Source organism: Rhineura floridana, chromosome 11 (assembly GCF_030035675.1).
Source record: "Rhineura floridana isolate rRhiFlo1 chromosome 11, rRhiFlo1.hap2, whole genome shotgun sequence".
NCBI classification, from domain to species: domain Eukaryota; kingdom Metazoa; phylum Chordata; class Lepidosauria; order Squamata; family Rhineuridae; genus Rhineura; species Rhineura floridana.
In genome coordinates, this window is record NC_084490.1 from 72,703,514 (window position 1) to 72,727,898 (window position 24,385).

The 24,385-nt window shown below is 39.9% G+C and overlaps 1 long non-coding RNA gene across 1 annotated transcript; it reads right to left on the reverse strand.

The window, feature by feature from the left end:
* Positions 1–13,726: 13,726 nt before the first annotated feature.
* LOC133366266 (uncharacterized) lies at positions 13,727–20,060 on the reverse strand. Its single transcript, XR_009758373.1, has 3 exons — positions 19,926–20,060; positions 18,808–18,952; positions 13,727–14,962 (listed from the first exon to the last, which is right to left on the reverse strand). It is a non-coding gene; the product is annotated as an uncharacterized LOC133366266 (long non-coding RNA).
* Between the last annotated feature and the right edge of the window lie 4,325 nt (positions 20,061–24,385).

Consider the following 24,385-nt stretch of genomic DNA (forward strand, 5'->3'; position numbering starts at 1 on the left):
AGACCAGGGCGGCAAATCATCTTGTCAAAGCAGTAGTCTTTTTTTAAGGCAGAACCAGTAAAAGATGCTAGTTACATAGGTTTTATAAGTGCCTAAAATGGTGATTAATGCAGAGTAGGCATAAGGAAACACAGTTAGATACAAAAATATATTTTCTCAGAGCAACAAGAAGTTTTAATTAGTATTCAGGTATATTCTAGTACTTCAGGACAGGGACATAACAATAATTAAAACCAAAACCTCAGAAGGGTTTTTGTTTTCTTTTCTTAAAGTCGCTGTGTAGGCTCCCATTTTGATCAGAGCAGTGGTGCTGGTGCACGGGGTGTTTAACCCTCCACTCATATCATATTTCCGTTTCTAAAATTTCTCTCCCTTAATATTATCAGCACAACTGGGTGAAAATGCCTCTTTAATCCTTTTTCTAGGTGTACTATTAAAAGCTAAGATGGTGAATTTCAAATGAGGAGAATGCAGAGGTGCATTTTAGAGTAGGTTGGTGTATTCTCTGTGTATCACTTCAACACACCACTGTTTTATTTTTTTGTACCTATGCATGCTTTTGGACACACCATCATGTATCCAGTTAATAGCCACCTCCATCTCACCTTCTTCAGGGATAATAGCTATCAAATAATGTACTTAATTAGAATTATCTGGAACTTTACAGACAGAAAAGTTCCTCTGAATATATGCAAAGTATATTTCCCTCACAACTCAATGACCAGCTCAGGTCTCACCCGCCTCAGAAATATCTCCCAAAATACCAGTAGCATCCGTATCCTGCTGCTGAATATGCAGAATATCTTTAATTTACCCAAGTTGAAAGGGATGGTTATGGGGTAAATTGTTGTTGTTATATGCCTTCAAGTCGATCACGACTTATGGCAACCCTATGAATCAGCGACCTCCAATAGCATCTTTTTTAAAATTTATATCCCGCCTTTCGGCCAAAGGCCCTCAAGGAGGCTTACAAAAAATACAAATATAAAAATACAATATAAATTACATCAGTAAAACAATACTATTTACAAAATACAATTTACAAAAGTTAAATAACTGCTCTTAGGCTAACAATGTAAGATGCACGACACACGAGGGAAAAGGGACAGGGAAGAACAAGGAAAAAAGCACACTCAGGCACCAGTTCTTAAATTACAGTTCTTATCATGACCAGCTGGAATGGAAGCAGGTAGCTTGATATCATGGTGGCTATTGGCAAGGGCTGCTAGTCTCTCAGCAGAGGCGATGAAACAGCTCACGGATGGATCAGTTTGGCATGGGAACAAAACACATCTTTGCTGCTGGAGCCACGACGCATACTGGCAAGCACGCTGCTAATCATCAGTAAAGATTCAGCACAGGAGAGGGGGTAGTACCGCTCCTCCCCCATGATGACAGGGGGCTAGCGTAATTGAACAGCAGGTTGAAGGCTCGGTTGTTTGCATGCAGGTGCCTCTCTTGCTTATGACGGCAGCAGCTGTTGCTGCACATGGTGGCATCTCAGCCTCGTCCTCCTCCACCTCTCTCAACGCCCTTGCTATTGCTGGTGGTCGCTGGCTTAAGTGGCTAGCGGCCTCCTTTCCCTGCTACTGCCACTACCTCTGTCCGCCCGCCGTCCATCCGTCGTCCACCACCCTGTTCAGATCTTGTAGGTTCAGGTCTGTGGCTTCCTTTATGGAATCAATCCATCTCTTGTTTGGCCTTCCTCTTTTTCTACTCCATTCTGTTTTTCCCAGCATTATTGTCTTTTCTAGAGAATCATTTTTTCTCATTATGTGTCCAAAGTACGATAACTTCAGTTTCATAATTTTAGCTTCTAGTGATAGTTCTGGTTTCATTTGTTCTAACACTTAATTATTTGACTTTTTTGCAGTCCATGGTATGCGCAAAGCTCTCCTCCAGCACCACATTTCAAAGGAGTTGATTTTTCTCTTACCCGCTTTTTTCACTGTCCAACTTTAACATCCATATATAGAGATAGGGAATACCATGGTCTGAATGATCCTGACTGTAGTGTTCAGTGATACATCTTTGCATTTGAGGACCTTTTCTAGTTCTCTCACAGCTGCCCTCCCCAGTCCTAGCATTCTTCTGATTTCTTGACTATTGTCTCCATTTCGCTTAATGACTGTGCCGAGGGATTGATAATCCTTGATAAGCTCAATGTCCTCATTGTTGACTTTAAAGTTACATAAATCGTCTGGTGTCATTACTTTAGTCTTCTTGACATTCAGCTGTAGTCCTGCTTTTGTGCTTTCCTCTTTAATTTTCATCAGCATTCATTTCAAATCATTACTGGTTTCTGCTAGTAGTATGGTATCGTCTCCATTTCTTAAATTATTGATATTTCTCCCTCCAGTTTTCACACCTCCTTCATCTTGGTCCAATCCCACTTTCCTTATGATATGTTCTGCATATAGATTAAACAAATAGGGTGATAAAATACACCCCTGTCTCACACCCTTTCCAATGGGGAACCAATCGGTTTCTCCATATTCTGTCCTTACAGTAGCCTCTTGTCCAGAGTATAGGTTGTGCATCAGGACAATCAGATGCTGTGGCACCCCCATTTCTTTTAAAGCATTCCATCATTTTTCATGATCTACACAACCAAAGGCTTTACTTTAATCCATAAAGCACAGGGTGATTTTCTTCTGAAATTCCTTGGTCTGTTTCATTACCCAACATATGTTTGTGATATGATCTCTGGTACCTCTTCCCTTTCTAAATCCAACTTGGACGTCTGGCATTTCTCGCCCCATATATGCTAAGAGCCTTCATTGTAGAATCTTGAGCATTACTTTACTTGCATGGGATATTATGGCAACAGTCTGATAATTACTGCATTCCCTGGGATTTCCTTTCTTTGGCATTGTGATTTATATTGAATGCTTCCAATCTGTGGGCCATTGTTTAGTTTTCCATATTTGTTGACATTTTTTTTGTCAAAATTTGGATAGATTCAGTCTCAGTAGCTTGTAGCAACTCTATTGGTATGCCATCTGTTCCTGGTGATTTGTTTCTTCCAAGTATTTTAAGAGCAGCTTTCACCTCACATTCTAAAATTTCTGGTTCTTCACCATATGGTTCCTCTGTGAATGAATCTGTCATCCTTGCATCTCTTTTATAGAGTTCTTCAGTGTATTGCTTCCATCTTCCTTTTATTTCATCTCGGTCAGTTAGTGTGTTCTTCTCTTGATTATTCAACATCCCTACTCGGGGTTTAAATGTCCCTTTCATTTCTCTAATCTTTTGGAACAGGGCTCTTGTTCTACCCTTTTTGTTGTCCTATTTCTGTACAATAACTATTGTAATAGTTCTCTTTGTCCCTACATACTAGTCACTGTATTGTTGAATTTAGGGTTCTGACCGTGTTTCTATCTCCTTTGCTTTCGCTTTCCTTCTCTCTTTAACCATTTTAAGAGTTTCTTCAGCCATCCATTGAGGTATTTCTCTCTTTTGAACTAGAGGCATTGTCTTTTTGCATTCTTTCCTGATAATGTCTCTGACTTCATTGCATAGTTTTTCTGGTTCTCTGTCATCTAAGTTTAAAGCCTCCAACCTGTTCCTTATTTGATCTTTATATTCTTCTGGGATGTGGTGATACCGTGCCCCAGGAGGGACTTAATACTGGGAACGATCTATCATCCCCCTGATCAAAATGCTCAGGGAGACCTTGAGATGAGATATGAAATTGAGGAAGCATCCAAACTAGGAAAGGTGGTAGTAATGGGTGACTTCAACTACCCGGACATACACTGGCTGCATATGTGTTCCAGTCATGAGAAAGAAGCAAAGTTTCTAGATATTCTAAATGACTATTCCCTAGATCAGTTGGTCATGGAACCGACCAGAGGGACGGCAACCCTGGACTTAATCCTCAGTGGGGACCGGGACCTGGTGCGAGATGTAAGTGTTGTTGAACCGATTGGGAGCAGTGACCACAGTGCTATTAAATTAAACATACATGTAACTGGCCAATTGCCAAGAAAATCCAACACGGTCACATTTGACTTCAAAAGAGGAAACTTCACAAAAATGAGGGGATTGGTAAAAAGAAAGCTGAAAAACAAAGTCCAGAGGGTCACATCACTCAAAAATGCTTGGAAGTTGTTTAAAAACACTATATTAGAAGCTCAACTGGAGTGCATACCGCAGATCAGAAAAGGTACCGCCAGGGCCAAGAAGATGCCAGCATGGTTAACAAGCAAAGTCAAGGAAGCTCTTAGAGGCAAAAAGTCTTCCTTCAGAAAATGGAAGTCTTGTCCGAATGAAGAAAATAAAAAAGAATACAAACTCTGGCAAAAGAAATGCAAGAAGACAATAAGGGATGCTAAAAAAGAATTTGAGGAGCACATTGCTAAGAACATAAAAACCAACAACAAAAAATTCTATAAATACATTCAAAGCAGGAGACCATCTAGGGAGACAATTGGACCCTTGGATGATAAGGGAGTCAAAGGTGTACTAAAGAACGATAAGGAGATTGCAGAGAAGCTAAATGAATTCTTTGCATCTGTCTTCACAGTGGAAGATATAGGGCAGATCCCTGAACCTGAACTAACATTTGCAGGAAGGGATTCTGAGGAACTGAGACAAATAGTGGTAACGAGAGAGGAAGTTCTAAGCTTAATGGACAATATAAAAACTGACAAATCACCGGGCCCGGATGGCATCCACCCAAGAGTTCTCAAAGAACTCAAAGGTGAAATTGCTGATCTGCTAACTAAAATATGTAACTTGTCCCTTGGGTCCTCCTCCGTGCCTGAGGACTGGAAAGTGGCAAATGTAACGCCAATCTTCAAAAAGGGATCCAGAGGGGATCCCGGAAATTACAGGCCAGTTAGCTTAACTTCTGTCCCTGGAAAACTGGTAGAAAGTATTATTAAAGCTAGATTAACTAAGCACATAGAAGAACAAGCCTTGCTGAAGCAGAGCCAGCATGGCTTCTGCAAGGGAAAGTCCTGTCTCAGTAACCTATTAGAATTCTTTGAGAGTGTCAACAAGCATATAGATAAAGGTGATCCAGTGGACATAGTGTACTTAGACTTTCAAAAAGCGTTTGACAAGGTACCTTACCAAAGGCTTCTGAGGAAGCTTAGCAGTCATGGAATAAGAGGAGAGGTCCTCTTGTGGATAAGGAATTGGTTAAGAAGCAGAAAGCAGAGAGTAGGAATCAACGGACAGTTCTCCAAATGGAGGGCTGTAGAAAGTGGAGTCCCTCAAGGATCGGTATTGGGACCTGTACTTTTCAACTTGTTCATTAATGACCTAGAATTAGGAGTGAGCAGTGAAGTGGCCAAGTTTGCTGACGACACTAAATTGTTCAGGGTTGTTAAAACAAAAAGGGATTGCGAAGAGCTCCAAAAAGACCTCTCCAAACTGAGTGAATGGGCAGAAAAATGGCAAATGCAATTCAATATAAACAAGTGTAAAGTTATGCATATTGGAGCAAAAAATCTGAATTTCACATATACGCTCATGGGGTCTGAACTGGTGGTGACCGACCAGGAGAGAGACCTCGGGGTTGTAGTGGACAGCACGATGAAAATGTCGACCCAGTGTGCGGCAGCTGTGAAAAAGGCAAATTCCATGCTAGCAATAATTAGGAAAGGTATTGAAAATAAAACAGCCGACATCATAATGCCGTTGTATAAATCTATGGTGCGGCCGCATTTGGAATACTGTGTACAGTTCTGGTCGCCTCATCTCAAAAAGGATATTATAGAGTTGGAAAAGGTTCAGAAGAGGGCAACCAGAATGATTAAGGGGATGGAGCGACTCCCTTACGAGGAAAGGTTGCAGCATTTGGGGCTTTTTAGTTTAGAGAAAAGACGGGTCAGAGGAGACATGATAGAAGTGTATAAAATTATGCATGGCACTGAGAAAGTGGATAGAGAAAAGTTCTTCTCCCTCTCTCATAATACTAGAACTCGTGGACATTCAAAGAAGCTGAATGTTGGAAGAGTCAGGACAGACAAAAGGAAGTACTTCTTTACTCAGCGCATAGTTAAACTATGGAATTTGCTCCCACAAGATGCAGTAATGGCCACCAGCTTGGACGGCTTTAAAAGAAGATTAGACAAATTCATGGAGGACAGGGCTATCAATGGCTACTAGCCATGATGGCTGTGCTCTGCCACCCTAGTCAGAGGCAGCATGCTTCTGAAAACCAGTTGCCGGAAGCCTCAGGAGGGGAGAGTGTTCTTGCACTCGTGTCCTGCTAGCGGGCTTCCCCCAGGCACCTGGTTGGCCACTGTGAGAACAGGATGCTGGACTAGATGGGCCACTGGCCTGATCCAGCAGGCTCTTCTGATGTTCTTATGTTATTTAAATTGTATTTTGGCATTACTCTAGTCTTTAGCTTTACTCTGATTTTTGATATGACCGGTTCATGATCTGTACCATAGTCTGCTCCTGGTCTTGTTTTCGCAGAAAGTATGGAACTTCATCTTCTGCTACCAATTTCATTCCTATATTGACCATTTGGTGATGTCCACATGTACAGTCATCTTTTTCGTTGCTCAAAAAATGTGTTTGCGAGAAATAAATTAGTGGCTTCATAGAGTTCAATGAGTCTTTCTCCTGCTTCCTTTCTATCTGCTAAGCCACATTTCCCCACAATTTCTAGTTCTTCTCTGTTCCCTACTTTTATATTCCAGTCCCCCATGATTATCAGCACATCTTGTTTTGGTGTGTGATCAATTTCTTCCTGTATTTCTGCGTAAAATCTCTCCAATTCCTCTTCTTCTGTTTGCTGTTGGAGCGTAAACTTGGATGATGGTTATGTTAATAGGTTTCCCGTTAAATCTCATTGATATAACTCGCTCAGACCTTGCATTATAGCTCTTGTTTTTGCTACGTCACTTCTCACTTTTAAAGCAATCCCATTTCTTCTTAATTTCCGATTTCCTGCATAAATTATTTTATAGTTGCCTGATTGAAAATGTCCCATTTCAGTCCATTTTAATTCACTCATGCCAAGTATTGTAATGTTGATGCGTTCCATTTCTTGCTTGACAATTTCTAACTTTCCCTGCTTCATGCTGCTCACATTCCATATTCCTATGGTGTGTGTTGTACAACTCCAGACTCTCCTTTTGCATCTGTGCGCATCAGCCACTGGGCTTCCTTTCTGCTTTGACCCAGCTGTTGTCATTAGTCACAGCACTACTTGTACTTGTCCTTTGTTCTTCCCCTGTAGCTCGGTGAGTGCCTTCTGACCTGGGGGTTTCATCTTCCAGCACAATCTCATGTTGCATTTTGGATACTCTGTTCATAGGGTTTTCATGGTAAGAGGTATTCAGAGGTGGTTTACCATTGCCTTCCTCTGAGTTTGGATGCATCTTAGTCTGGTGTTTCAGCTTTGACCATTCTGCCATGGGTGACCCTGCTAGGAGTCTAGCCTTTTGGTCTAGACTCCTGACGGCATTGCTCTCAGCTTCTTCAACACTCTCAACCCCCTCTTCACATTAAGGTGTGATCCTAGAGGGGGATGGGTAAATGCCTACAGTTAATACAAAAATGGAGGATGCAAGATTATGCATTTGAAGAACAAAAAGTGTACAATGGTAGTAATATATAAGGGGGGGGAATTCAGAATCTGGTATGTGAGCTTCTGAGTTACAGTGTATGGAACTCATTCCTCACACTTGATGCAACTCAAAGGGAGAAACAGATGTTTCTGGGGGAGGGCACAGCATCAAGCTCACTCTGCAGTCTGTTTTTGTCTTGACAACAGCAGAAAGCTTTCAGACCAATTAAGAATAATGCCTTAATGCACATTTCTATATAGCTTTTTGTCAGGACAGGTTTTCACATCTGGTTACATAAGATATCAGTGATAAAATGAAGTATTCACTTATACTAAAGGTCTTAAAATTATTATTAAACTAAGTCACATTGGGCCAGGAAAACACATGGCAACCATTATGTCTATTCAAAAATATCATTAATTTCAACAGAGCTTACTCTCTCAGATAAGTGTGGTCTGAGAATCTCACTTTCCAAGTACAAGTCAGCAGTTGACCTTGTCTCTAGCATGAGTGTTTAGCTAGCTAACCTAAGAAACAGGTTTAACTTGAGCGTGCTTTGAGTCTCAGTCATAGAAAAACAAGTATGTAGTATGTGGGGCTGCCTTTGAAGACTGTTCGGAAACTTAAACTGGTACAAAGAGCTGCAGCCAGAGTATTAACAGGAACTGGTTACAGGGATTATACAACTCCCTTGTTGCAACAGCTCCACTGGCTGCCACTTTGTTTCTGGTCACAATTCAAAGTGCTGGTTTTGATCTTTAAAGCCCTATACGGCCCAGGTCCAGGCTATTTGTCAGACCGTATCTCCCTATACGAGCCTGCCCGGACCCTGAGATCTTCAGGAGAGACCCTTCTCTCAGTCCCAACAACCTCGCAAGTGCGATTGGTGGGGATGCGAGATAGGGCCTTCTCGGTGGCTGCTCCTAGGTTCTGGAACTTTCTTCCTAGGGAGGTACGAATGGCCCCCTCCTTACCATCCTTCCATCGGCAAGTAAAGACTTTTTTATTCCGACAGGCTTTTGGGATAGGTGTTTAGGAGTGGGCTTTACAAGGCTTGTTTTATTGTTTTATATTATTATTTGTATTATTTTAAATTGTTTTTAGATTTTTCAGTGCCTTTTATGGTTTTAAGGTTGTGCATAGTTTAATTGTATTTTAATTGTATGTTTTTCTATGTTTTTAACTACATGTAGTTCTATTTGTAAGCCGCCCTGAGTTCCAGTTTGGAAAAAGGGCGGGGTAAAAATAAAGTTTCAATTCAATTCAATTCAATGCCTCTGTTTCACAACCAGGGAACTATAAGGGCTGACACTACCATTAGGCTGAGTGAAGCAACTAGGGTTGCCAGGTCAGAAGCATCCCAAAACCTGAGATTTTGGGGGGGATGAGTGATGTCATCAGGCAGGCACAAGTGATGTCATGCGGCGAGCCCAAGTGATGTCACAGGGGTGGGCCCGAGTGATGTCATTAAGCATGATACATTAAGCATCAATCACAGTTGCTTGGAGCATACAATTAAAAAAAAATCTGATTGGAAATTAAGCTAGAAATCTTAGCTAAAAGATGGAGCCTGGGTAAGGAACATTTAATCTAGCCTACTTGTTTTCAGCAAGAAGCGTTTAAGTGCCTTCAGGCCAGGCCAGCCACCAGAAGGCCGTTGTAGGAAGAAAGGAGCCTAGTGTTGTGAAGATGTTAGATGGGAGCATTCAGGAGTAAAGATGGATGCCCCTGAAGGCTTCAATTCTAAACACACTTACTAAGGGACTAAGCCCCATAGATCTCAACAGGACTTACTTCTGAGTAGATATACTTTGAATTGTGCTGTTGGTAAAGCTTGACTAGGGATCCTCTGCAAAGACATCCATATCCAAGCAGGGTTGGCAACCCGCTGCCTGGAATGCCCTGCCCTTAACTTTTAATGTGGCTGTTCCAAACTTTACAGATTTGACCCTTCACTTCAGAAAGAGGTCTGAGAGATGAGTAAGAGTAAGTAGATTCTCTACCCTTTCTGTCTACCCTGTGAGCTGCTATAAAGTCACTTTGACAGCCAACCCAATTCCAGTGAGTAATAATCGACAGAGAGAAAATACACATGGTTTGGTCTACCTTCACAGGCAGCAGCTTGGGAACAACAACTGCAGCCACACTTTCAAATATGTGAATTCTCTGTTATCACTACTGGGGAAGAAACAAACGGCCATGTAACCAACAAGGTGCATCATCAATGGGTTTTAGGGGGTTGAGCTGAGCACATGCAACCACTGCTATTGCTTCTACGGATGTAAGGGAGTGAGGTTAAAGGTAAATCAAATGCAAACAGAAAATGAAAAACAAAAGACAGTGATGCTTTCCTAAATGCAATACCATACAAACCACAACAAGATTCCTATGAGTAAGGCAGACAACTTAGCATCCCACAACCAGTCAGGATTCATAATTGAAAACCCAAACTATAAACATCCTGGCAGCCACTCAGTTAATGCAGAATGCTGCGGCATGATGAGTGAGATCCAATCAGCACATAATACCTCTGCTCTGAAATCTGCATTGGTTGCTGATTTGCTACCAGGCCAAGTTCAAGCTGTGCTTTCCATGTTATGGGTGCCACATAGTACTTGTTCTGCTCTTGTAAGAAATCAGTCCTGTAAAGTGGCAGCATTATGGATACTCTGTTCATAGGGTTTTCGTGGTAAGAGGTATTCAGAGGTGGTTTACCATTGCCTTCCTCTGACTTTGGACACATATACTTTGGACACATAATGAGAAGACGTTATTCACTATAAAAGACAATACAGAAAAACAGAAGGGAGTAGAAAAAGAGGAAGACCAAACAACAGATGGATTGATTCCATAAAGGAAGCCAGAGACGTGAACTTACAAGATCTGAGCAGGGTGGTTCATGACAGATGCTATTGGAGGTCATTGATTCATAGGGTCGCCATAAGTTGAAATCGATTTGAAGGCACATAACAACAACAAAGTGGCAGCACCTACGCTTTGGAACTCCTTGCCTAATGACATCAGGTAGACGCCTCTTTTCAGCACCTGCTAAAATCAGTTTTGTTTAGGCAAGCCTATCCAGGCATGTAGAAGCTATTGTGTTTTTAAATCTGTTTTTAACTCATTGTTGGTTTTATTATTTTGAATGTTTTTAAATACGTCTTTAACTGTTTTTGCCAAGAATTTTATTGTTTTAATTCTTTCTGTAAACCGCTTTGAGACTTTTTACAATAAAGCAGTACATAACTGTTGTAAATAAAATACATACATAAATTTTGGAGTCACTGTGGCCCTTGAGTCTCTTCCCACTTTTAGGAACAGAGGAATCTGCCTTATACTGACTCAGGCCATTTGGTACCGCACAGCTCAGTACTGATGAGATGGACTAGCATTGGCTCTCCAGGATTCCAGGCAATAGTCTTTTCCAGAAATTGAATTCTGGGCCTTTCCATGCAAAGCATATGCCCTACTAATGAGCTACAACCCTTCCCCTGTTTAAAAAAGTATCTTTTAAAATTGTTCTTTTCAATTCACTCTTGAATGCACATCATAACTAGGGCAGATCCACACCATGCATTTAAAGCACATTCAACACCCATTTGAAGAACATGAATCCCACCACAGAATCAGAACTGTAACTGTGAGGGAGAAATGACACTTCACAGGATTCTTTAGGGGAAGTCATGAGCTTTAAATGCGAGTTGGATGTGCTTTAAATGTATTGTGTGGATCCACTTAATAAATTTTGCCTGCATGTAAATTGTTTTAATTAATTTTTCAAACTGCAAATGCGCTATAAAGTGTAGTGGGTGACCATGGGCTACTCACCATCTTTCAGCCTATCTGCCCCTCAGGATGAAAACAATGGACAACCATGACCACCTCAAGGAAGAAAGGCCTACTTAAAATGTAGAGGAAGTATTGTACAACCATAGTGTGAAATCGGATACTTATTGGGACACAGTATGAAGAAATATTTATATAAGCATGACTATCAAATATGTTTATTATTTACACAACCTGTAAAGATGTTTATAGTGCAATCCTATGTTTGTTTACTCAGAAGCAAGTCCCAATGTATTCAATGGGGCTTATTCAACCAGGGAAAACTGCAGCCTCAAGTGATAAGGAACTTGTTCTTTCAACAAGCCTTTTAAATTGAGACCTTATCGCAGTCTGTGTCTGGGTTGGAATTGCTTTTTAATATGTTTTTAAACCCTTTCTTTCTTTCTTTTTTAAAAATGTTTTTAAAGCTTTTAAAAATGCTTTTAAAGATGTTTTGTTTTAATATATTTTAAAGTCTGTTTTTATTATTTTTAAAGTGTTTTTAGTGCTTTTGTTTGCCGCCCTGGGCTCCTACTGAGAGGAAGGGCGGGATATAAATCAAATAATAAATAAAAATAAATAAATAAACTTCATTTACCCAACCCAAAATTCAGAATCATGCCACTTTAAGCTGGTTTTTTTTAAAATAATTTTTATTCAAATTTTCAGAAGACAAACAAAACAAAGTCAAACAACAAAAACATAATACAATAAAAAATCTTCTTGACTTCCGATTTGTCGCAGATCAGCTATAAGTATATAATATATATCAAACCTGTCCATTAATAAATACAAGATCACTTTTCTCCATAGGCTATCTTAATTAATCGTAAAATCCCATTATCATCATTTCATTATTATCTTTCAACAAAAAGTCTAAGAGAGGCTTCCATTCCTTAAGAAATATATCTGTCGATTTTTCTCTAATTAAGCATGTCAATTTATCCATCTCTACTAAGTCCATTAACTTCAATAACCATTCTTCCATTGTTGGTGTTGATTCCATTTTCCATTTTTGTGCATATAATAATCTTGCTGCCGTGATCATATATAATATTATTCTTCCATATTTCTTTTCTGTTTGTTTATCCATAAAACCCAATAAAAAAAATTCTGGCTTTGACTGAATATTTATCTTTAAAATTTTTTGCATCATCCTACCTATCTGTGCCCAGAATGATTTTGCCTGTTTACACAACCACCACCTATGATAAAATGATCCTTCTTGTTGTTTACATTTCCAACAAACATTAGGAACATTACTATACATTTTTGACAACTTTTCTGGAGTCATGTACCAACGGTACATCATTTTATAGAAATTTTCTTTAAGATTATAGCATAATGTAAATTTCAATCCTTTTTTTCCACATACTTTCCCATTGATCCATTTGTATGTTGTAACCAAAATTTTTTGCCCATTTTACCATACACTCTTTTACTTGTTCTTCTTCCATTTCCATTTTTAACAAAAGTTTATACATTTTTGCAATTATACATTCATCATTTGTACACAGACCTATTTCAAAATCAGATTTACTTATTTCAAAACCATACATTTTCTTATCCATTTTATATCTTTCTAACAATTGTAAATAGGCAAACCATTGAGAACTATATCCTTCCTTTATTAGTTGTTCTCTCTCTTTCATTATATATTCTCCATGCACATTTTCTAATAGTTCTTGATAAGTTAACCATTTCTCTTTTCCGGCCATTTCTCTTCTATAAAACGCTTCTTGACTTGAGACACATAATGGTATTTTGGAATAAAACCTTGGTTTATATCTGTTCCATATTTTCAACAAAGGACGTCTTATAAAATGATTATTAAAGTCTACATTAACTTTTACTTTATCATACCATAGATATCCATGCCATCCCCACTTCAGGTTATGGCCCTCCAAATCCAATAGTCTTTTATTCCTCAATAAAATCCATTCCTTTATCCAGACTAAACAGCAGGCAGCAAAATAAAGTCTCAGATTTGGTAATCCCAGTCCTCCTCTTTCTTTGGCGTCTTGCAGTAATTTAAATATAACTCTTGGTTTTTTTCCCTGCCATACAAATTTAGAAATATCTTTTTGCCTTGTTTAAAGGGTAAATCAGAGGATATTACAGGTATTGTTTGAAACAAAAACATCATTCTCGGTAATACATTCATTTTTATCACAGATATTCTACCCATTAATGACAACTGTAGTTTATCCCATGTTAGCAGATCTTTCTTAATCTCTGTCCATAATTTTTCATAATTATTATGAAACAACTTTGAATTTTTATTTGTCATAATAATACCTAAATATTTCAACTTTTTCTCTATTGAAAAATCTGTCTTGTCCATTAACTCTTTTTGTTCCCTTAAAGATAAATTTTTCACCAACATCTTTGTTTTTTGATTGTTGATCTTAAATCCTGCTAACGGTCCGAATTCTTTTAATTTGTCCATCAATACATTAATTCCTTCCAAAGGGTTTTCTAATACAATCATCAAATCATCAGCAAATGCTCTCAGTTTATATTCTTCTTTTTTTATCTTTAATCCCGAAATCCTTTTATCTTACCTTATATCTCTAAGCAGCACTTCTAAGACCAAGATAAATAAAAGAGGAGATAATGGACATCCCTGTCTTGTACCCTTTTGTATTTCACATGAATCCGTTAAGCCCCCATTGACAATTATCTGTGCCTTCTGAGATGTATAAATCGATCTAATCCATTTTATAAAATTATCTCCAAAATCCATTTGCTCCAGAACCTTAAACATAAATTTCCAATTCAAATTATCAAATGCTTTCTCAGCATCTAAGAAGATCAAAGCTGCTTGTTTATCATTTCATTGTTCTAAATATTCCAACACATTCAAAACATTCCTGACATTATCACATAGTTGTCTTTTAGGTAAAAACCCCGATTGATCTTCCTCAATAAATTCTTGCAATATTATTTTCATTCTTTCTGCCAAAATCATTGTAAAAATTTTATAGTCATTATTCAATAGAGATATCGGCCGATAATTTTTTGTTTTGGTTAGGTCCTGCTCCTCTTTAGGTATTAATGTTATATTAGCATTTTTCCAACTATCCGGAATCTTCCCCTCTTGCAAAATAGAATTCATTGTATACTGTAAAGGTAACAAGAGTTCCTCCTCCAAACATTTGTAGTACACTGCTGATAACCCATCCGGTCCTGGCGCCTTTCCTAATTTAATTTTGCTTATAGCTTCAGATATCTCTCTTGACGTGATGGGACCATTTATAGCTTGTCTCTGAGAATCTGTAATTTTAGGCAAATTCTGTTTAGATATATACTCTTCTATTTTTTCAGAGGGAATTTCCTGACACTTATACAAAGTTGAATAATACTGATGAAAAACCTTTTGGATTTTTACATTGTCTATCAATATCTCATCTCCTTCTTGTATCTTTAAAATAAGAGGAAACTTTGACTGGTCCAAATGTTCGCCAAGGCAAGGGTGAACCGAAGAGATTATCCACAAAACTTCGTTGAGCTGTCGGTGGCTGGAATTGATCAGGAATCCCCTGAGATAAGAAGGTTTACCTAGCAGCTGAAGACGAAGTCAGGACTTCCAGCAAGCTGTGCTGAAAAAAAGCGAGACGTTTTTTAAAACGATCTATAACGAGCAAGCCTCCTTCTGTCTAAATCTTATCATTTGGCTTAAATTACTACAGCAAAAGGGATTTGTTTATGAATCAGCAATTGAGATACCTGGGTGAGTTACACTTTTTCTTTTATACAAAATTAAGGAGGAAAGAAAATTTAAACAACTTATTTTATTCTTTTATGACAAAAAGCTGGCCTGAATTTGGAATTATAAAGATTAAAACGGATGAGAGGCAACTTATCCGATGAGATGATTTGATTATTTGATTGAAATATATCTGGGACTATTTTTTTCTTCTTGGATTACTTTCTTTGGACGAATCTGCTGTTCGTGTACGTTACTAATTGTTTGGTGCTGTGAACCAAATTTGTTTTGCATTCCAGGACGTGCAGGAGATAAGAACTGTGCTGGCCAGATCATATTAACAGGCCTGGAATATTAACTCTTTTGTTGTTGGGGAAAAAAAAGAAATAGACTGCCTCTAGGTCTGGGAACAGTGGTTAATATCAGAAAATAAAAAGCTTTTTTTAAGAATGACAACCAGGAAAGCAGCTAAGGCTCTGGAGCGAAGAGGTTCAATTGATGTACAGGAAGGGGCTGTCTCTCCAGACATGTTCCAGAAAATAATGGATGGGATTAATGATCTCAAACAAGAGATGAAACAGGATAGACAAGAGATTAAAGATGAATTTGGCAAAATGAAAATGGAATTGAAAGATATAAAGGACCATATCAAAACAGAAGTGGATGAGATTAAAGGTACAATTGGTCAAGTATCAGAGGATGTAAAAAATACTAAAGGAAAGGTGCAAACCTTGGAGAATAGAACAGATATATTAAATGTGGAATTGGAAAGAAATTTGGATTATATCGCTGTGATGGAACTTAGAGATAAAGAACATTGTTTGAGATTCCGTGCAATCCCTGAGGAAACAGGTGAAGATATCAGAGATAAAATTGTTAATGCCTTGGTAAAATTTTTGGATTGGAATGAAGATCTGATGGAATTTGAAATAGATAAAGTTTATAGAATTAATTCCAGATATGCAACAATGAAAAAAATTCCAAGAGATGTGCTTGTTTATTTTGTAAAAAAGAGGACCAGAGATATGGTCTTACAACAACACTTCAACAATGTCTTTAAAATTGATGGCAAGGAAATACTTGTGATGAAGGAAATTCCTATTAGACTTTTACGTAAGAGAAAAGAATATGCTTTCTTTACAGAAAAACTTAAACAATGCAAAATTCAATTTAGATGGGATGTTCCAGAAGGAGTGATCTTTATATTCAGACAACAGAAATATCGACTGAACACAGTTCAAAAAGCAAGGGATTTCTTGAGAAAAGCTTCGAAAGACGGAAGAAGACAAAATCAAAGATATGGATACAATTCAGGGGAAACAAAGTCAACAGGAACATGCAGAGGAAGGAAAGAAAGATGATGGATTAAAGGGAGCAACAGGTACATTTTAAAATACACGCTTAAAGATGGATTACAAATATCTAACTTGGAATATAAATGGAGCCAATACGTCGCAGAAGAGAAAGAAAGTGTTTCATTATTTGAAAAAATTAAAATTGGATATAATTTGTTTACAAGAAACTCATATCAAGAAGAAAGATTCCAAATATTTGATTTGTAAAAATTTGGGTGAAGAATTTATTTCGGCTGGACTAAAAAAAAAAAATGGTGTTGTTCTTTACATTAACCCACAATTGTTTCCTAAATTGATATTATTGGATGATAGTGGTAGATTTGTGGGGGTTGAAATTACTTTACAGGGTATAAAAATTTTGATAGTGGGTATTTATGCCCCCAATGAAGATAAAACAAGGTTTTACACAGGACTTATAGAAAAATTGTCAAATTTTTCTTATGATCGTTGGTGTGTCATGGGTGATTGGAATGGGGTAATCTCACCAAAAATAGACAGACTTTCTGAGAAAAATATTAAAGAGACACGGTAAATTACCGAAGATTGCTTCGGATTGATGGAAAATTTAGAATTGGTGGATGCCTGGAGATATATAAATGACAATGCAAAGGAATTTACTTATTTTTCAGAAAGACATAAAACATTCTCGAGGATTGACATGATTTGGATGTCTAAAAATTTAGTGAAAGACATCTCCAATATGGACATATTACCAAAAACTTTTTCGGACCACAATCCTGTGATATTAACTTTCAAAAAGAAAAATCTTGGATTTAGATGGAGACTAAATGAATCTTTATTACAGAATGATAAAGTAGTACAAGAATGTAAGAAGAAATTAAAAGAGTTTTTTGAACATAATTTATATAAAGGAACAGATGAAAATATTGTCTGGGATACAAGTAAAGCATTCATGAGGGGATATTTTATTGAATGTAACTCTGAATTAAAAAAAAGAAACAACAGAAAATGCAATTAATCTTGGAAGAAATAAAACAAAAAGAGGAAGAATTGAAAAAGAATCCAACTAAAGTTTTTATTGTAAATCAAATTAAAATGTTACAGAATCAAGTATCAATGCTGAGTTAGAGAAATTGAAAGGAAATTAAATTTTGCTAAACAAAGGACTTTTGAATTTGCAAATAAACCGGGGAAATGGTTGGCATATAAATTAAGAAAAGAACCACTTTAAGCTGTTTTGCAACTGTTTATACTTGTTTTATAGTTATTGGTTTTTATAGGGATTTATTTCTTATTAAGAGCTGCCTTGGTTTCCAATCACCAACCCTACCTCACAGGGGTTGTTGGAAAGACTCCCCCCCACACACACATATGTAAAAATACACCCCATATAATACTTTATTGTCAAACCAGTTGGTCATTGCAGAACATTTTTTAAAAAATCAGTATTAGTTTTCTACATAATAAAAAATTAAACCCTGCCTAATTGCTTTAAAAATAGGATTGGAGGGGAAGAGAAAGATTTACAACAAAAACACAATTCTTTGCTATGTTTACTCAAAAGTCCCATTAATTTACAGCACAATCCTAACCATGTCTACTCAAAAGTAAGTCCTAATGAATTCAGTGGGGTTTACTCCAGCTACATGGGATTAGCATTGCTTTACTCCCAGAAAAGCAAGTATTGGATTAAATACTTTCATATTGCCAAGGTTTTCAAAGCACTGCTCTCTCCAACAGCCCAGTGTCTGACTCTTGCACACAAGGGAAAAAAACTTTAAGCCATATTCTTACTTACTCAAACTGAAGATCTCAAAGCCACCATTTCCTGATGTTGCAATAAAGTCTAGGCACTGCCTGGATCAACAAATCACAACCCTGGCTTCACTTATTGGCTGCAATCCTGAAAGGGCGGGGTTAGGGCCAGAGCTTGGAAAAGTTTTTTTTAAAACTACAACTCCCATCACCCAATCCAATGGCCATGCTGGCTGGGGCTGATGGGAGTTGTAGCTTTAAAAAAGTAACTTTTCCAAGCTCTGGTGGAGCTAGGGGCTGCTATAACAGATCCATTAAACAGATTTAACAGTCACGGTGGGTGGCTGACGTTTTGGTGCATATCTTGGGAACCAGACCACCTAGAAACTTATTTTTTTAAAAAAATTAAAGGTGAGAGTCTGGAGATTAAGGTGGGTTACCCAGAGACCCAGAGAGGACCCCCAGAAACTGGAAACTCTGGCTGAAAACTGGACACCTGGTAACCCTAGAAGCAACCACTTCTGGCAGCTGGTTTTGAGTGTCATGAGAGAGCAGCATATTGTTAGTTATCTAACTAACTAGCTAGTTATTTATTAGCATTGTGTATTTTCACTGTGTCAGGGAGGAAAAGTGTTCATGAAATTTTCTGCTTTTGGTGGAAAAATACCTTGTCTAGTGTCTAGTAGATCCTCCGTGGCGCAGAGTGGTAAGCAGCGGTAATGCAGCCGAAGCTCTGCTCACGGCTGGAGTTCGATTCCAACGGAAGGAGGAAGTTGAATCTCCGGTAAAAGGGGTCGAGTTCTGTGATGTTCCTGTATTAGTGTAAATAGGGTAAGTGCTGTTTGTATAGGAGATACATGGTAAGTAGAATGAAAGAGGAAGGGGGAGTGAATGGGCAGTAGAATGCTGGATGATTGGCTGAATGTTTAAAATGGCTGACAGTATAAAAGGAAGAATGACTGGTAAATCTGGGTGGATGTTGGTGGACTTGAGTGGGTTGTTTTGGTGGGTTTTGAGAGGAGATTGTGTGGAGAGTTGGTGGATGTGAGGAGAGGGTGGAGTTCGGATTAATACTAAGACCAGTACCTCAGGAATAGATGTAACCATATGCTTATGTGCCTTTTAAAGAAATCTTGTTATCTCTGTTATATAATAAAATACTTATTTGGTTTACCAAAGGCCTGATCCTTGCCTGGGGTTTCACAGACCAGAAGGGAGGGTAAGGTAATGACCAAGGCTGAAGAGTGACAAATGGTGGCAGCGGGGAAGGGAAGAATATAACACCACAAGTATTCAGAGCAAACCAGAATTATAAGCAGTCTGAGTAAATCAAAGGGATTGGGACAGTTTAAGCACGCAGTCACAGAGGTAACCTAATTGAGGGAGACTCAGGCAGAGTCTCTGGGAATACTGGTTATAGGACGTGGCTGGTGGTGCTGCCTAGCAGGGGGATCTGTTGAGATCTATGCTAGAGCGGGGAGAGAAACCATAAAAAAGGACAGTCCGGACTGGTGGAGTCCCTGGTGGTGCCTAGTGACAGGCAGTAACCACGAGCAGGTAGGAACCTGACAGGGAGAGCCAGGGAAGGGCGTCACAAGGTCTACTCAGCCTTCCATCCATCCGTGGTCGGTAAAATGAGTACCCGGCATATGCTGGGGGGTAAAGAAAGGCCGGGGAAGGAACTGGCAATCCCACCCCATATATACGGTCTGCCGAATAAACGTCGCAAGACGTCATCCTAAGAGTCGGAAACGACTCACACTAGAAGTGCGGGGACACCTTTACCTTTCAACAATCAGTTGAGTCGACAGGCACCAGTAGCTGCTCTGAAAGCATGACGGGTGAAGGGATAAGACCAACAAAACCTGCAGCACTACAAGGACAAACATCACCCCTCCCCTCTGCAAGAACAGTATTACTATTATTATTATTATTATTATCTTTATTTATACCCCGCCATTTTTCCAAAACTGGAACTCATGGTGGCTTCCAGATAAAAAATACATATAATTAAAAACATACAAAGTCTACATTAAAATAAGATTAAACTATTTCCAATATTAAAACCATACACACATATAGCTAAAAAAGTTCAAACTAGTTTAAAAATGATGTAATAGACATTAGCAATGCAGCACCCTTCACGCCCTATCCTTAGCCTTCAATTCCAAAGGCTTGTTGAAATAGGAAGGTCTTTGCTTGTCGGCGGAAGGACTGCAAAGAGGGGGTCATTCTTACCTCCCTAGGAAGGGAATTCCAAAGCCTGGAGCAGCCACCGAGAAGGCCCTCTCACGCGTCCCCACTAGTCGTACTTGAGAAGATGTGGGTATTGAGCGAAGGGCCTCTCCTGAGGATCTCAGGGCCCGGGCAGGCTCATACAGGGAGATACGGTCTGATAAATAGCCTGGACCTAAGCCGTATAGGGCTTTATAGGTCATCACCAGCACTTTGAATTGTGTCCGGAAACAGACTGGCAACCAGTGGAGCTTTTTTAACAGGGGGGTAGTATGGTCCCTGTAACCAGTCCCAGTTAACATTCTGGCTGCAGCACGTTGTACCAACTGAAGTTTCCGAACAGTCTTCAGAGGCAGCCCCACGTAGAGCGCGTTACAGTAATCTAAACGGCATGTAACTAAGGCATGTGTCACTGTGGCCAGATCAGACAGCTCAAGGAACGGGCGCAGTTGGCGCACTAATCTTAATTGTGCAAAAACACTCCTGGCCACTGCAGAAACCTGGGACTCCAAATTTAACGCTGAGTCCAGGAGCACAGCCAAACTGCGAACCTGTGTCTTCAGGGGGAGTGTAACCCCATCCAGCACAGGCTGTATCCCTATTCCCTGATTCGCCTTACGACTGACCAGGGGCACCTCTGTCTTGTCTGGATTAAGCTTCAATTTGTTCACCCTCATCCAGTCCACCACTGACGCCAGACACTGGTTTAAAACCGAGACAGCTTCCTTGGAATTAGGTGGAAAGGAGACATAGAGTTGGGTGTCATCAGCATACTGATGGCACCGAACCCCAAACCCCCGGACAACCTCTCCCAGCGGTTTAATGTAGATGTTAAATAGCATAGGGGATAAAACTGAGCCCTGAGGGACCCCACAGGTCAATGGCCAAGGGGTCGAACAGGAATCCCCCAGCACCACTTTCTGGGTTCGTCCCTCCAGGAAGGAATGGAGCCACTGCAAAACAGTGCCCCTAAGTCCCATCCCAGCAAGGCGGCCCAGAAGAATACCATGGTCGATGGTATCAAAAGCTGCTGAGAGGTCCAGCAGAACCAACAGGGATACACTCCCCCTGTCCAGTTCTCTGCATAGGTCGTCCACCAAGGCGACCAAAGCCGTCTCTGTCCCATAACCAGGCCTGAAACCAGATTGAAATGGATCCAGATAATCTGGTTCATCCAAGAATCCCTGGAGCTGGGAGGCCACCACACGCTCTATTACCTTACCCAAAAATGGAATATTGGACACTGGCCGGTAATTACGCATTATGGAGGGGTCCAGGGAGGGCTTTTTTAACAAAGGCCTTACAACTGCCTCCTTTAGGCAACCTGGAACTCTGCTTTGGTGTAAGGAGGCATTAACCACTCCCCCCACCCACTCAGCCAGTCCCTCTCTGGCACTTTTTATAAGCCAGGAAGGGCAAGGATCTAGCAGACATGTGGTGGCTCTCACCTCTCCAAGGATCTTGTCCAAATCCTCGGGCTGTACAAATTGAAAAGAATCCATCATTATTGGACAGACAGGAGCCAAAGTTACATCCCCTGAGACTGTATCAATTATAGCGTCTAAGTCGGAACGAATCTGAGCGACTTTATCTGCAAAGTGCTGTGCAAACTCTTGACAGCGGGCTGTTGAGTGATCTATATTACTGTCTCGGGGGCCAGAATGTAAAAGACCCCTGACCACTCAAAACAGCTCCAGTGGACGGCTCCCTGCAGATGCAATGGTGGCAGAAAAGAATGATTTCTTTGCTGCCTGCACTGCCACGGAGTAGGCCTTCAAGGAGGCTCTAGCCCGTGTTCGGTCAGACTCGCTCCGAGTCTTCCGCCAACGTCGCTCTAGTCTCCGTCTCATTTGTTTCATCACCACCAGCTCCTTGGTAAACCAAGGGGCTGGTTTGGCTCCACTTTGTGAGAGGGGACGCTTAACTGCTATCCCCACTTCCTCTTCTAGAAACAACTTAATGCAATTCTAGTTAAAGACAGTACTCACAGTTCCAGACTCCTCAAACACAGAAGATACCCAAAGGTGGTTGTCCCAGAAAAAAAAAGGGGGGGGGTCCAGAGACTGTTAACAACTACATGGCTCAGGTTATTTTTCACATAACTGAGCATGCACAATCCCACATTTTGCTGTTTGAAATTTAACATCACTCACACAATGGGAAGCAAGCGTCTGTAACTCTACAGCACTCCAGACAGGGCAATCTCCTCAAAACCCTCTGATGGCAGTAATGAGAAATGGGGAGGGCATTACTGGGCAAGGAAAGGTATGGGATATTAGCAGATATGGAGCAAGGTCTTCTATAGGCAACTTGACACTTTCCAGAGTATTTCTTTCATTAGATTTATGTCCCGTCATTCCTCCAAAATGGAGCACAACAATGATAAAATAACATTATCGTAATAAAACATTTTTTAAACCAACAAATAAAATAAGCTATAATTAACAGTAAAACTCTCTGTACAACCGCACTACAAATCCTATTTGAGGATCCAAAGGCCCACATAAATGAAAGTGTCTTTAACCGTTTCTTTAAAAGTTGTGCAGTGGGGTTAATTTAAATATCAATTGGAAGGAAATTCAAGGTGCAAGGCCACCAGTGGGCAAGCACAGCTGTCATACCACTGTCCTCTCAGCCTCTCATCACAGACAGAACTTATCATGATGACCATAACACATGGGTCAGTCGGTAACAGCAGAGATGCTCCATCAAGTATTATATTCTAATAGCAATACCCTGAAATGGTTCTGGTAGCTTACTGGCAGCCAGTTCTATCCTCTGTTAGCCTCTAACCTGGAAGATCACTCGTAATCCTCACCAGGAGTGCCAAGGAAACTCAGGGTTAAGCACAAGTTATTGCAGACATGTTCCAATGCATTCATTTTTTTAAAAAAATCCAAATAGCAACTGCAGGGGATGATGATTACAAAATCATAGAGCTGAAAGGGACCCCAGTAGGTAATCTAACCTAAACTCCTGCTGATGCATAAAATGTAAGAACAGAGATGCAGCTGTGTAGCTGCTGGCATGCCTAGTAACAGTCCTGCCACCAGCTAAAATTGTACCCATAATAAAAGCCATATTTCCAGACATAATAGTTAGTTGTGTAACTAAGCATGCACATGCGCACGCACATGCGCACACACACACACACACAGAGAGAGTCTCCAAAAAGAAGGAGCCAGATGTACTCTTATGGAAAAAAACAATCAACCCCCTCCTCCCCTGAAACATAAAAAATGCTAAAATATCAGAACCAGACATGCATGCTCTAACTGAAGTTGCAAACCTAAGTTTGAAAAAATCTATATTGTTGTGGAGCTCTTTCTAGTGTTCAGTAATACAACGTACATGTTATCAGGCAGTTACCTACAAATCCTTTATTCAGCAAACTGATCAGCGGAACAGTACTATCGTAATGCCTCCCATAAGGCCTGGCATAAGTAGCAACAACTGGCCTTTATCCAGGCTACCAATGCATCCAGACACTGGTCAAGAACACTGCATAGCCTCTCCCAGCTCAGATGAAACGGCGTACAGCTGAGTTTCATTACCACCTAGGTACACTGTGGAAGGGCCCAAAGTTCACAATAGCCACCAACCCCTTCATAAATAATAAGCAAAGGGCAGCTGATGGACATTAATATAAAGTACAGAAGTGCAATCAACTCTGTTGGGCAATATTATCTATCAAGTGCATACAGTACCGAAATAAAGTACAAGATCAAACACATGTAAAGTGCATAAGCACTTCCCCACCTGAGACAGTATTTCCATCGCTGCCAAGTCTCTCCCCAACCCCATGTCTCATCCCCGCCCCTGCCTTTCACACAGGATTCTTTCTATTTCCAGGTACTCAACCTGGTCCAACAGAAAGACAGCACCAGGGCTCACACAACATTTGGGAGAACATGAATGAGAGAGGCACAAGGTGGAATTCTCTCTTCCCCCTGCACAACTACAGAAGACCTCTTGGTTGCCAGGCCCGGCCTCCAAGAGGTCTTCTGTAT